Raw genomic sequence first — 14,798 nt, 5'->3', positions numbered from 1 at the left:
ATGGGAATGTGGGAAGGATGCCAACATAAACCCTCTAGATCTGAGGAAATCAGGAGCAATTTTCCACTCAAGGATGGAACCGGTACAGAGGAAATTAGGGCATATTTAGCATGCTTTGGCCTCCTCCGCCAAGGTGAAGCTTCCTTCTCCCCCCCAGAGTGAGCTAGAAGGCCCCACATCTCCACAGACCGCCCAGAGAGACCAAAATTCAAATCCCCCCACTGAAATTAGTTCAGAGTACAGGGATGAGTGACCGAAACAGGTTCTCCAGTCACAGCAACACCTCAAGCTGCTGCACTCGTGCATGAATTTCACTACAGCTAGCAGAGGTCTCACGGCAACCTTCAGCTAACAACAAAAAACCCTCTTCAGAGACGAGGAGATGAGCAATTCACTATGACTTAAACCAAACCAGCCAAAGAGATGTACAGTATTGCCCAGCAAATCTCTGTGGGGGTAACCACGGGATGCAGGCCACATGCCAGCCCAACCCGGTTCAGCATAGACAGCCCCAAAACCCAGAGGGCCTCAGCATCACATCCTTAGGAACAATTCTTGCCTGAGCATGTATTATAAACAATTATCTGTTCAAATAAGAGGAATTTCATCAACACGGTTACCTGGCAAACAGCTTAAACTCATACAAAAGATATCACGGAAAAAAAAGAAGCTGATCCAGTCTTGCAGCTGATGCTCCTTGCACTGAAGCTGATCCAATCTTGGTAGTAATTACCTCAAATGAGGGGACAAGCAACCTCCACCCCTCTGCTACGACCTTGTGCACTGGGGTCAATTTTAGGGATCCCCGTGCTGTTCAGGTGCCTACCTGTACCAAGCGTAGTTGCAGGTGCTCCTTACATCTCAGCTTTTAATAAACAGCTTCAATACACACATATGTACACACATATGTCAGGCTGAACCAGGCTCTGAGCAACCTGATTGATCTGCAGGTGTCCCTGTTCAGTGCAGGGGAGTTGGAACAGATGGCCTTTAAGTGTTCCTTCCAACTCAAGTGATTCTATAATCTCCATATTCAACCTATTTGATGGTTTCTTCAATGTCAGCAAAGTTAAAGATGCTTCTAACACCTCCATCTCTACTAAAAATGAAGCGTGCTTTTAAAAAAATCTTAAAATGAAATTTTCCTTTCTGCACTGCATTCCTCAAACTCTTCCTGCAGTGATTGCAAAGTGGAGCTGCACACTTTGAATCCACCCTCAGACTCCACCATCTGAAAGCGTTTTTGCCTCACGATAAGCTATTTTATGACGGCAGCGAGCAGCAGCAAGAAATCAAACAAATAGGATTATTACTCAAATGCTCCCATTCACCCTGACAGCCAGAAGCACCCATTCAATAGGATCATCGCTGAGACAACCAAAATTACTTCAGCGTACCTGACAACCTCTACGGCTCAATCGCCAAAAAATTAACACCAAAATATCCAGGTGAGAATTTCCATTTTCTTACAGTCACAGTAACTTAGCTTCCAGTGAATGTCGTAACATTAAGGGCATGAAGCATTTCCCTGTCAGTTACTATAGCTGTGCTATGCAAACACCACTGAAAAATCGGATTATTTCTTGTTACAAGCAGGGTGTCTTTATTTAAAGAGTGATGGCTTACTTCTCAAGCCTCTCTTGAAGATGCTCTTAACACAATTTTGCCACGTTGATGTATGTGTGTGAATGCTTTTTCCCTTTCTTATTATTTTAGGTTTGTTTGTTTGACCAACCGGTTTGTAGTTTGATTAACTACAGCCTAAACTTAACTAAACTCCTTTCCAGTTAGCAATTGGGACGAATCAGATCAGGGATCGAGTAAAAGCCATTTGCACTTTTTCAGCGCAACTTTCTTACGTAGATAACAAACATTCACACGACCCAGACCGCTTTGCTCCGAGCCTCTTGCACTGCATCGCAAAAGCTGCACGTTGCAAAGCAAAAGCAAAGAGCGGAGTTAAGCGCAGAGCCGCGAATACAAACTTACTCCCCCCGGATACTTTAGCGCTATAAGAACAATGTCCAATAACAACTCGGCCAGCCGCAAAACAGGCAAAATCCACCAATTCCCCTAAAAGCAGCACAAAGTCCCGCTCCCACAAGCAGCTTAGATTTTTAAGAGAAGCCACTGTATTTACCCCGCGCAGATAACAACAAGAAACAGCCGCAGCCTCGCGTCGCGGGGCGAGCCGGGTTACCTGCCAGCCGGGCACGGCCATCTCCAGCCGGACCGCTCGGCGCCCGCGCTGCTCGCCCAGCGGAGGGCACGTGTTGCTCCGCTTCCTCCTCCCCGCTCCGCTCCGCTCCGCTCCCACCCCCGGCCTGGGGCGGTGCCACCGCCGCCTCCCTGAGCGCTTCCCCCGCCTCTGCCGCGGTCCGGTGGGGGCCGTTCCCAGAACCTCCTGCGGTTATCGCAGCATCCCCCCCGGCAGCCGTCTGTTCTCTCACCGCAGCATCCTATAACACCGTTTCCTTCCTCTCAGAGTATTCCCCTCAGGGCAGCCCCATCTCCAGGACCATTCCCCATACCTCTATCCCTCCATCACCAATCCCTATCTCCAAATTTCCCCCCCCCCCGCCCCATCACCTGCACTCTGTCCCCCAGAGCATCCCCCCAACCCACCGAGTTTAGTCCCAAAGGCCCGCGGGCAGAGGGGAAGGTGGTGGACAGCCCTTAGCAAGGGTGGAGCTGGAAAGGAAATTGCACGTGTGACTACAGGCAAGGGAAAAGAAAACCAACAGCAGCATTGCCACGTAACACACTTTCTTGGCTGCATCTTCAGGTGCTTAGCGAGAGAGTGAAGTAGCACAGCTGTGTGTTTGAGGCAAGGCAGTCAAGGCAGGGCTGGGTGAGGTGACTTAACTGGCAGGCATGCAGCTGAAGCAAGCCTGGATTTTCCCCATCAGTACGGCACGGCATGGAAAGGCAAATGGTACTTTGGCAGCAGTGTGTTTCTGGCAGTGTTCTGTGGGTCTCACCCTCCACCACACTTCTGCCCAAAAGATCTCATGCAAGACAAACGTCTCTGCTCTTTCCTGTGGTGTTCAGCCTCCGTTGACCATAGTATCACTATGTGAGGCACAAAACAGTCAGTAAAAATGAAAGCTTAGTAGTGGAATCTACTTACTTCCCCATCTTCTGCTCACAAGGATTACATATTATCACAGAATAATTTGAGTGGGAAGGGATCCTTAGCCTTAACCCTTAACCCTGTCAACTGGTCTGACACATCTACAACAAATAGGAACACCTACAGCTGATGAGGTGCTCAGAGCTCCTCCAGCCTGACCTTGGGTATCTCCAGGGGCACCCACCACCTCTCTGAGTAACCTGTGCCACTGCCTCACCATCCTTACTGCAAAAAAACGCCTTCCTTATATCCAATCTAAATCTCCTCTCTTTCAGTTTGAAACCATTTCCCCTTGTCCTATCACACCAGACCCTGCTAAAGAGTCTGTCCCCCTTTCTTACAGCCCCCCTTTAGATGAGGGGCCACTCTCAGGTCTCCTCAGAGCCCTCTCTCCTCCAGGCTGCACAGCCCCAGCTCTCAGCCTGTCCTTTTAGAGGTGTTCAATCCCTCTGGTCATTCTTGTGGCTTTACAGAGTATACGTTTAAGAGCACAGCTGATATAGTGACACCTCACATCACCCAGTAAAACCTGGTGATGCAATTACGTTATGCTATTGTGAAACAAATCGTTATGCACGTGTGGTGAGGATTTGTCATAGTGCAATGAACAATTACATTAAGCACTGAAAGAAAACATGGAAAAAACTTTGCATATTATCACCCTCATCTCTACCAAATCTAGGCAGGAAGAATTCACGTTTGCCAGTCCCACACAAACCTACAGGATGAGGCACAAGGAGCTACATAGGCATCATTAAGGTTATTGCTCACATGTACGAGGTATTTATAGGGCCTGGGCAAAAGGCAGTATTGACAAAGCTGTATTTTGCTTCCTGATTTATTTGAGTGGCCAGCTCCTAATGTTCCAGCACTACTTCAATGAGAGTATCAGTTACCACAGTCACTGTTATAGCAAATATGCAGCTACTCCTAGAGTACATATGACTTTCCAAAATTCTGCTGAATGCTGAGATGCCAGTTTTACTTAGCTTGTGCAACTAAAAATACATGCTTTAAGGGGAACTTTGCTGAGAACAGAAAAAGTGATGAACTATCTAAGCTGAAAGCAGAGAAAAGACTTGCACCACTAATATTTTTTTGTCTTTTCATCTAAAACAAGAAAGGTTCAGATAATCAGGTGAGTTCTGGAACAAGAACTATGTAGTCCTTAAAAAACTTTTAATTCTATGATCCCACAAAATGCATTTCATAACAATAGTTCTATGCATGTTTTGTCAAAGATTGCAGCCAAAAGAGCAAAATGCTAAGCGTGCTCAAAGTCCACCTAATAGAAAAGACTCTCCATTTTTAGAGTGGCAAAAAAATAAAACACACGCCAGCATCTCTGCCACACCTGTGACGGTGTGCTTGTATGCACCAGGAGGAAAATGGAAATACAAAAATCACATTCTTGCATCCAGTATCCACCAAAATGAGAACTTTGTCACAGATGTGACAACTTGTCCCACAGAAGTGTTAGTTTTGCTTGTTTACTGAAGACATCTGTCTCACTGTAAAGCAGATGCTGAGTGTGAAGCCATATCTGTTTTCTGGTTCCTGTGAATGCTGGCGTGTGTGGTGAGTCATTACTGCTCTTCAGCCCCTATAGAAACTTTGTTTGATCTATTCTTGGTCTTCTGTTCTCTATTTTACATACTCACAGCAACCTAGTCAACAAATTATTACCAACAGGCAAGAAATCAGAACTGTTGAGAACACTTCTTCTGCCTCTATCTTCCATCTGTAACAGCACACCTATTTACTAGCTCATTTTTAACAAATTCAAGTGGGGAAAAGGAAGAAGGAAGACAACACTTTGGAAGGATCTGGGCAGCCTGGTCTGGTGGTTGGCAACCCTCCCCATGGCAGGGGGGTCAAAACTAGATGATCTTTGAGGTCCTTTTCAACCCAGAGCATTCTATGATGATTCCATAAAGGATCACCAAAACCTTGGTACAGACAGTGGTGAAACATGAGCAAAGCCAACCTGAGGATGTTTTATGAATGCATCCAATGCCCTTTGAAGCCATCAAGAGCTACGATGTCAGTTGTTATTAACTCATTTAGTGTTTATGTCAAAGTCCAACATTAGTCAAATCCTGCTGTAAAAAGCACATGAACGAATGAATGCACAGTCAAAAATATAGCAATAATCATTTCAATTGGAAAAAAAATTAAAACACATGTATCTAAAAATTCCTTATTACCTTTCCAGGCAGCTCTATGGATTACTTCCAGTGAGCCACAGTACAACTTTCCCTTCACACACACAAACGATTTTCTCTAGATGTTATTAAGGATGGCATTAACAATTCCTTTGGGAGAAGAAGAGAGAAAAATATATATAATTGAAACCTACAGTTGGCATTATCAAATTCTACTTGTCTTTTGTGAAAATGTCTCATTTTCTCATGAAAGAAATAAAAGCTCTTTTCTCAGCAAAGAAAAGAAATGCAACTTTACTCCCTCACTGTTTTTTTCCTTGCAGTACAACTACTGGAAAAATATAACTCAATCAGTTGTTAACCAAACTTGTCCAGAGTAGTTCAACACAAAACCACAAATTCAGCTGCAATCTTTCAGAGGTGCAACAAGTAAAGCATTAACATCTAGGCCACCTCTCTGTGTAGACTGCTTCCAACAGCACATCTTCCAGGGCACAAGGAAGGGAATTGGAAGCAGCACCAGACACAAGGAGACCCAATCACAAGAAAAAGTAGTCCTTCCATTTGCATTAAAACACCCTTTCCCCTGACCTTACAGGTATTGTGTGTAGTTATACAAGTTTTTAGAGTTCAAAGCTTTGGGTGTTACTCCTCTAAAAGTCTCCTGTCCCATCTACAAGTAGGTGTTCACTGCCATGACCACTGGTCACCACCAGAAGCTCTACAGATCTCTTTAGCCTGCTTCTAAGCAATTGTCTGAACCCAGCTATTCAACACTGACTTGTTTGCACAAGTTTACTTAACAGATTGCTTTGACATTTGTTAGCCTAGGGCAAAAACCCTCAGGTACACAACCAACGAAGGCGTTTCAAAACCACACGGCAACATTTGCCTGTTCTATTTCTTTTATTACAGAGTTGAACAATTAAAACCAAGAAGTCCTGGTGACCCCAGCACAGAATTACAGGTCTCTAAACTGCAGCTGAGCACCTGGTTTACAGGCAGAATTTGGAGCAGGACCAAGTGCGTGCTTGCTCCCCATGTCCACGAACATTAAGCCATTCCCAGAATGCAAATCAAACAGGCTGCAAGGTGCAAGTCACTGTGTAACTACACAAACATACTCAAAACTTTAGGACGCTTTGACTTGTTGATAGCTCGGGATTAAACATGAACAATGGTAATCAGTTATGACATGAATACTCACTTTCAACTTCAATAACTTATCCTGAAAAACACATACCTTCCACTCATCGTGATTCACCTCAGAAGTGAAGAATTGTCCCTGGCCTTTTTTCTGCCCAAACAGTGGAAACGCTGCATGCTGAAACCTGAGTTTAAACTTCCAAGAAATGAAACCACTAGAATCTCAAGTTTCCTCTTCCCTCTTTTTTTTTTTAGTCACGTGCCCATATTTGAGTGCAATTCAACCATGTCAAACCGTTCAGTGCTGACTACGTTTCAATCAGCTGTCTCTGGTGAGAAAGAACAGAGACAGTTGTTTCAACTACACAGGATTTATTAATAGTTTTGAAAATTATTCAAGCATGCTGCATTTTGTGACAGATCTTATAATTTATTATCCTGCGTAGTAATTTTCCTGACAGCTCACTGAGCAGTGATGCAGAGGACTATTTCTTGTGCAAACAGTGGACTTCAATAACATTTGAAAAGTCATGTTTTGATTCATCCCCAAAGTAGTGCAGAGCTGTACACTGGATCCACCTGCTTCTGAGAGCAGCTGACAACTGCTACAGCTGAAACACAGGGAGCAGAATAAGGAACTGCATCCAAGAATCTCCAAGCAATTTACCAACCTCAGTTCATCCTCATACATCTCAGCAGCAGTTATTAACATAACCGATGAGCTAAGTCTTTGTTCTATTGTTGGCTTCAATCATATAGGAATATATATTTATAAAAAATCGATAACGGTCCGGAATAGAATATAATATTGATTCTTCCAGTAACAAAGTATTTGGGAAGGAAGGAAAAGATAAGTGATTTATTTTGGTTTGGCTGTTCTGCTGGTACTCCTTGTTCTAGGAAAATGGAGTCCATAAAGTTTTCAGCTTTCAACTCAGTGTTCTTTCCAGAGTTACAATGAAGTATTTGGTCCTTGAAGTCAGTGAGGATCAGCGACACCACTGCTTCCTTCCCTCTTTTTGCTATTCAGTAGTTGTTTCAAACAGCACAGAGATCTTGCCATGAAAGGATGAAGGTGGTCTCAGCTCCTGCTGAGCTCTGAGTGCAGCAGGGGCCAGCAGACAGAAGTTTGCATCTCCAATATTAAACCCACTTTTGCTTTGACGCCAGCTAAACTGCCTTGTTCAAACTGCTGATATTTATTATCTGCTTTAGACATTAAACCTAAGGGTAGCTACAGGTTAAAACTTACTACTGACACATCATTAATTGTACTGTGGCAGCTACAGAATACCAAAGGCACTGGTCAGTAACATACAAAGATTGTTATATCCCATAGCAACCTCTAGCCTAAAATTTATTTAATCACCAAATTGACTTTGACTGCAACCTTCAGCACTGATAAATATGAGCAGCAGATGGTTTGAACACATCTACTGAAGCCTGGAGATATTTGCTCTTTTCAGCCATTCCTTTTTTTTTTTCCTTAATCTATATTCATTCCCTTATGTTCTTATATCTGAAGAAGTCCACCAACACAAAGCACAAGCTGTAGAGACTACGAACAGTGCAAATAAGAAATACAGGGTTGGCAAATTAAAGAATACAGCCATTCAATATTTTATAGCTTTTCTCCTGAAAAGCCTCTTCCTCTCCCCACGTCCACAGAGTAGGAAAAAAAGCAAGTGTTAAAAGCAGATTCTTGGTGTACGTTATCTCCTCTGACCAATTGATCCTTGTGGAAAGGACATGGAAAAGTAAACCAGAAGAGTAATACACTGTGCTCTAGACAAGTTCTGGAACTTGTCTAGGAAAATGGAAATTAATTTAAATTAATCTGGAAACAGGGAAATGAATTTAAATGTTGTATTCTGTACCAGATTGTACCAAGTATTTTCCATTATGTTTACTTTCAGAGAAGCGCATGTTCAGTACAGCACATCCCTGCCTCTCACTGTCTCTGTGGGAATTGGCATTTGGTCATAAATTCTGAGCTGGGGTAGGTAAAGGGAGGAAAATTTGCAGACAGCCATAGTTTTGACGTGAGAGACTTCAACTGTGTTTATTTGTATTTAATAGCTAGAAAGCAAGCTGCTCATCCTTCAAAACTGACATGAATGAATATCCCTTCTATTACAGTATTTATCACCACCTAATAAGGTGTTGTGGTACTATGATGAAGGTATCTAAATCCAGGCTCTAAAACGAGAAGCACAGCAGACTCCATCCATATTTATTAAATGATCTTCTGGAAAAGACTGATCAGACTCACTAGAATTGTTGACGGAAGGATATTAGTCTTGCAGACACTTGCAGGTGTTGAATGCACTGCACAATTTTAAGTGTGCTGGATGAGAACAAGTATTTCAGTGCAGACATAAGCCCAAGACTGCTTAGAGTACTACCAAGCAAGGCTTTCCAAGTGATTTCCCATGAGCAAACAGACTTTTGAATAGCACCAACCCATGCACTGTTCAGTCTTTTCATTTCAATCCCTCCTTCATATCTAAAACCTAGGAATGACTAAAACTGAGCACTTCTAAAATTAACGAGGTTTGATGATGGTGACCAATTTGTAAAGGCCAGCTGTCAAAGACACCTAGTAGCACAAAGATCCCAAAAGGTCTTTATGGTAGTATTAAAGGCTGCCATGCTTCCTACACCCAGGACAGCTGTACATGCCAAAGGGTAACCAACTCCATCTGCTCCTCACCACTACATGCCAGACATCACTGCTTTCGGATCCATCAACAGGGATGCAGTTGCAATCTTTCATTAACCCACTTTAAAAAAAAATAAATAAAACCAACACTACCAGAACCCTGTTAAACTCACACAACTTCCTCCATTGCTGAGCAGAGACATACCCAAACTAGCTGGTATTCAGAGCTGGGAGCGGCTTGCTGCTGTGGTCCCCACATCCCTGTTTCTGAGCTGTTCCAAGCAGGCTGCCGATCACCACACCTATAGAAGGTACAGTAAAACTCTTCAAGCAAAGAATATCTCCTATGCTTCAGTGCAGTACAACCACAAACATTAAGAACAAGTACTATCCTCCCCAGATACATGCCAAATGTGATCAAAGGCTGTTGACATCAGCTCAGCTTCTCACCCTGCTCCCAGTCACTGCTCAACAGCTATTTCTAAGAGAAGAGGTACATAGCTCTGCAGAGGGTATAACTGTCTTCAAAGCAGATCTGTCATCCAGGCAATCTTGGTGGGAGGGCAGGAAATTGTATCAGAACAAGGAAATGATAAGAATAACTGGCTATTTTTGCAGCTATAGATTTGCTGGTACTGGATCATTTCATCAATCCATCAATTTCTCTGTGCTGCCTCTGGCAGGAACTAGTATTTATTAGAGCTGAAGAAAGTGGAAACCCCAGAGAAGGTGTCTGGTTAATTGCACAATGCTGGAAGTTTGGGGAAATTGTCCTCAGCAGCTTTAGGAATGGTTAACTTTGCATCTACCCGGGCACAATTCCCAGGAGCAATTATTCTAGCTACGTTCTTCCTATTTCATCAGTCTACAAGCTTCAGAATATAAACAGTAACGCTGAGTTACAATAACTGGTGAATGCTCATTTCCCAGCAAAGCCAGCAGGCTCTCATTCTCTGCTTATTTTAAAGCAGATCGGACTATTTTCCAGCCTAGGAAAACCTAGCAGTGACGCAGAGCAGTTTTTTCGGTGGGAAGGTAAAGATCTGAGCTTATTGCAGAGCGGTGGTGCAAGAGGCACAGGGTGGAGGAGCATGAAGTGCTGGGGCTGCTGCTACGATTTCAAACAGCCCCTGAAGCTGCTCCAATTTACTTTGGAGCCTTTCCTAGAACACGATTGAAATTTTGCAGACAGAACATGAAACACAGAAGTCTCTTGCGTAGGCAGAAGTAAATGAAACAATTCCTCAATGCAAAACGCTAATCCCACCTCTAAAAAAGTCCAGGTGTTTTGGCTGAGAGCTTAAAGCTTTGCTTAAGCAAGGCCAGGTGAGAACCCCATCTCTGTGTTGTGCTACATTGCCTTTCCTCTGGCTTTGACAGAATCCACCCTGACTGTAGACAATTTCAAAAAACAGACCAGCCCTCTGATGTAACAATAAAAAATGGGCCAATTTGAGGTGTAAAAGAGAGGTAAGCACTTAGCTTTGAGAGTACTCATTAAAATTCATCTTCCAGATGTCTGCATTGTTTATAGAGGATCACCACAGCCACTCAGCCCCTATAAACCACTAGTGCCAGATGAGAAATCTATAGTACTGCAGCCTTAAAGAATGCCTAATCCTTGTGTCAAGCAGTTTGAGGCTGACATAAAATAAGCATACATTAATGTATTTCATGCTTGCTTCCGCTCCACCCATCCTGATAAACCCAGCAGGTTACTGTTAAGGTTTTTAATGTAAACAGTTTACCTAAGGACTCGGTGGTAAAAGGGGAGAGAGAGCACTGGAAATTGAGTGATGTTTCTAGGTAACAGCCAGAAATGACAGCCAGGTGCTTCATACATCCAACTCCAGCACTTCTGATAAGAGATACGTGAGCATCAATAAGTTGGGAAATGATGCTATTCTTTGCACAGGGATACAAGTCAAATATTATAGGACGGAATTACCATAAGATACATATATATTTTTTATGCCTGCACATTTACCATCCAGGATGTCTGGAGTAAAGAAAAATACATGGAGCAGAAGAAAACAGGAAGAGAAACACAGGCTGCTAAGTGTGGGTGCTTGAAAGGACTTTCTAATGCTTAGCATAATTCATGCATTATTACAGCATTTCCATAAATCGCATGGCAAGACTTTCCAAAGCTGTGCATTATTTAGGCACCTCGTCATTCAATTCCTTGATGAATTTTAAGTTGATGGAAATGATTAATATCTGAAAGAGAACAAAGCCAAATTGGATGAAATTCGCCCTCAAATCCACAGTTTTTCTCACTGTAGGAAAACACTTGCTGCCTAACTCCTCTGAGCTTTTATACACACCTCAACCTATTCCAGATTTGATAAGAGACATTTGCAAGTAATATCCTTACAAGAGCTGTGTTCCTTCTTCAGCAAGCTCACCATGCCCTCCGTGAACATACAAAGGACAGACTACAGAAATTTCAACACGGTACTACAAGCATAAGATGGCATGGTTTGCTTTACAAAGTTAACGAACTCCCTTGCAGTGCGACTCAGTAAAAGTCACACTCTTGGGGAATAAATCCTGGAGACAACTGAAGGGGACTCTGTTGCCTGTCCAGCTCAGTAGACATCAGGGACCCAAATCTTCACAGTTCTGGGAAGAAGTATTCACCCACAATAACTTTTAAAGCTTTCTTTTAGTACAGTCAGCGTTTCCATGTTGCAAACTGACCTAGTGGCTCATGAAGGAAGTTGTGACAAAGTTAGAACAACAGGATGAGACCAAAGCTTTCTCCGAACCCTCAGCATACAATGTCTGAAGCCATTTGCTGGGTGATGGAGGGGAGAACAGAAGGGATAGATAAGAGGCAGAAACGTCTACTAGTGGGAATCAAGAGCTGGCAGCAGGAAAGCAAGCCATACATCTCAGTGTTGGAATCACACTGTCACAGCATTTCTGGGAGCCAGCCTTCGCTATGTGCTGTAAAAAGAGAACTATTTTGCAGAGCCCAGAAAGACAGAAACCAACTGAGACCATTTGCTAAGAGGGAACAAGAAATTATCTGGAGAGATCAAGAAAGATTTGAGAAACCAAGCTTCTTCATCAAGAGAGAAGCTACACAAGCATATATAAATATATATCTGTATTTATACACAAGTATGAGTAACATTATAAAAGGTCGCATGCCAAGCAGCCACATAAATACCAAATACTATTCTCAATAACCTTGAACTTCAAACAGTGCAATTCACCCAGCACCAGCTGGTAAGTACTTTTGTTTGCTTTCCTGTGTATGTTCCTTTCCAAGAGATGAGATGCTCAATTCTGCTGAAGGCCAGGAGTGAAATTGTAATTACAGTGGTGTTCAAATGAAGCAAATTGGGAATTCTTCCAGACTCTCATCCTTAAAACACACAAGAAAGTTAGACAGGGACTCATGAGAACAAGAGGGGTACATATTGGGAAAAGGAGGCACGTATATTTTTTCTGAGCAAGTTCTTCTCCCTCTACCAGTAAACAACTTGAAATTTAGGAAAGTAAATAGATCGTGTTCCATCTTGGGGTTACAGGCAAACCTATGAAAATTGATGAGTCCAGAGGAACATCCGCAAGTCTTACTAGTCCAGAAGCCACAAACACTCTTTTAGTGCTTTAGGACCATTCTAGTTCTATTTCACAGGAGATTACAAACTATAGAACACAGCAGCTCAGAAAAATAACAGATTAAATTGGTGTTGAAGATGCTATCTTTAACGCTGGTGACAGCAGAAGGGAACTCTGCCTCCTCCCTGCCCCTTGCCTCTCCCCAACATGGGAATGTCCCTGCCAGGGCTTTTGAGGTGGCCACTTCCAGCAGGGGGATGTGACGTGGATAACCCAGGGAGCAGCAATGTTTTCCAGCAGCTATACACAGAGAACCCACTGATGATACCTTAAGTCCCATGGTATCATTATGGTTTCTCCAAATCACACCCCCACTGCAATTACTGCTCTTGCCCTAGCTCTTAAACGATAGGAAAGCAGCAGCTAGGCCAGACGTGGAGTCTGATAGAGCAAGTTGCTTCACACCTGAAGTCAAATTCCTTTCTGAAGTTTAGATATTGTTTTAATTTGTCTGAAGAGAAGTGTTTGTCTGAGAAGTGCAAGTATAAAATACTTCCCAATTTTGGTTCAGAGCATGTGGCAAAACAACACACCAGCATGGAATACTCCATTTGCCCTTATGAATATTTTGCACAGTATTATACATAGATTTCTTTCAATTTCTTTTAAGAGTGGAATGCTGAGAACATCTGATACAGCATGAACTTTCTTAATGCCAACAGAGTGATGTGTGGCCTACCCAAATAGCCACTTATTCCTTCTCCCTTTAATCCCCCCCCCCTTTTTTTTTTTTACCTGTAAGAAAGGGAAAAATTAGATGTCAAATTGAGTAGTACAGTTTTTTTTACAGAGAAATTAAACCTAGGAGCGCAGTTATTTTCCCATTAATAGGAAGGAACTGGAGTTGCAATGTTGCATTTCAATATTAATAGGTATTTCCTGGAACCTCAACAGCTAGGAAATGCCATGAACAAGGAATTAAGCAATTTAAAAGTGAAGCTCAACACACTGAATTTCACAAACAACGGGAAGGAAAACACTGCTTCTTTTCCAACCCATCACATCTCTCAGCTGATGGAGTAGCATCATAGATTGAGAATATTGTTTACAGCACAGGTAGTTCAACAGACAGCATCTCCGGGAATCTGCCAAATGTCATTACACAAATCCAAAATTATCATTAAAACGACTAATTGAAACTGGGAAAGTTATTTTTATCCCTCCAGAAATACTACGAACATCCTGTGCAGACTACAAGGTTTGCTTCCCCCGTAGCCACGGGTGAGTCGTGACTTCAAGGATAAACCTTACGAGGTGGGAAAACAGTCTGAGGAACAGTGAGTGCACAGAGCTTAACTCCGCTTTCAGTAAGACAGATCACCCTTTGAGTCACTCTCTTCTTCCGTGCTTTTCTTTATTCAAAGCCTGATGCTCCTACACGATTTAGTGAAGTTATAAAATAAAATTAAGAAATTTCTCTTCCGCGTTGGCAACATGAGACAGACTTAACGGGAGCACCTCCTTGTCCTCCCACTGAAATGAATATTTCCCCCCACTCTTCCTTTGCGTCTCACTGATGGGAAAACAGCACGTCACAGACTTGTTACAGCACATTAATTTCTTTGGGCTGTAGGATACCGTGGATTACACTGCATGTAGAAGTGATGGCTGGTTGTGTCCTATTTCCAGTGTGGATTAGTCTGCCCTTTAGTTGATCATAACATCTCAGCTCCACAGAAAGATCGCTGTTATTGAAGGAAAAGCTCAGATTCTTCTCTAATCTCCAACAGGAATCGCTTTATAACTATTTGTTATAAAGTATTTGTTACTGTATGCTAATCAGTGCTCCCTGCTTGTTTTTGCTGTCTTTACCGCTAAACCTCCTGCCTGTCATAATAAAAAAAAAACAGTCATACTCAAGAAAGATAAGTAGAAACCCATTTGGAGCATCACTTGCATGAGAGTCTAAAACCATTGGCATGGGTCATTTTCTAGGTACCTCTGCATTTTTGGTGTGCCTGGTTCACCATCCCTGCTGGAACATGGCCATTTCTGTGGGAATCATATCTGCTTAAGTTGCACGTGCAGCAGTATTTGGGACCATGAATAGAACAGA

At 42.8% G+C, this 14,798-nt stretch overlaps 1 protein-coding gene across 5 annotated transcripts in view; it reads right to left on the bottom strand.

The window, feature by feature from the left end:
- The window catches only part of MCTP2 (multiple C2 and transmembrane domain containing 2), a 142,868-nt gene that overhangs the window by 112,591 nt on the left and 15,479 nt on the right, over positions 1-14,798 (bottom strand). Inside the window, exon 1 of one of the 5 annotated variants that reach the window (XR_016470436.1) lies at positions 2,201-2,430. The exons of 1 other annotated variant lie outside the window; for it this stretch is intronic. The gene's annotated coding sequence lies outside the window, so the exon portion shown is untranslated. Of the gene's footprint in view, positions 1-2,140; positions 2,431-6,541; positions 6,626-14,798 lie in introns of those variants that run through there. 3 more of the 5 variants (XM_090149062.1, XM_090149060.1, XM_031587772.2) reach the window with 3 other exon arrangements.

Source organism: Phasianus colchicus, chromosome 12 (assembly GCF_987193195.1).
Source record: "Phasianus colchicus chromosome 12, bPhaCol1.hap1.1, whole genome shotgun sequence".
NCBI classification, from domain to species: Eukaryota; Metazoa; Chordata; class Aves; order Galliformes; family Phasianidae; genus Phasianus; species Phasianus colchicus.
This window is presented reverse-complemented; position numbering and strand designations above follow the sequence as displayed.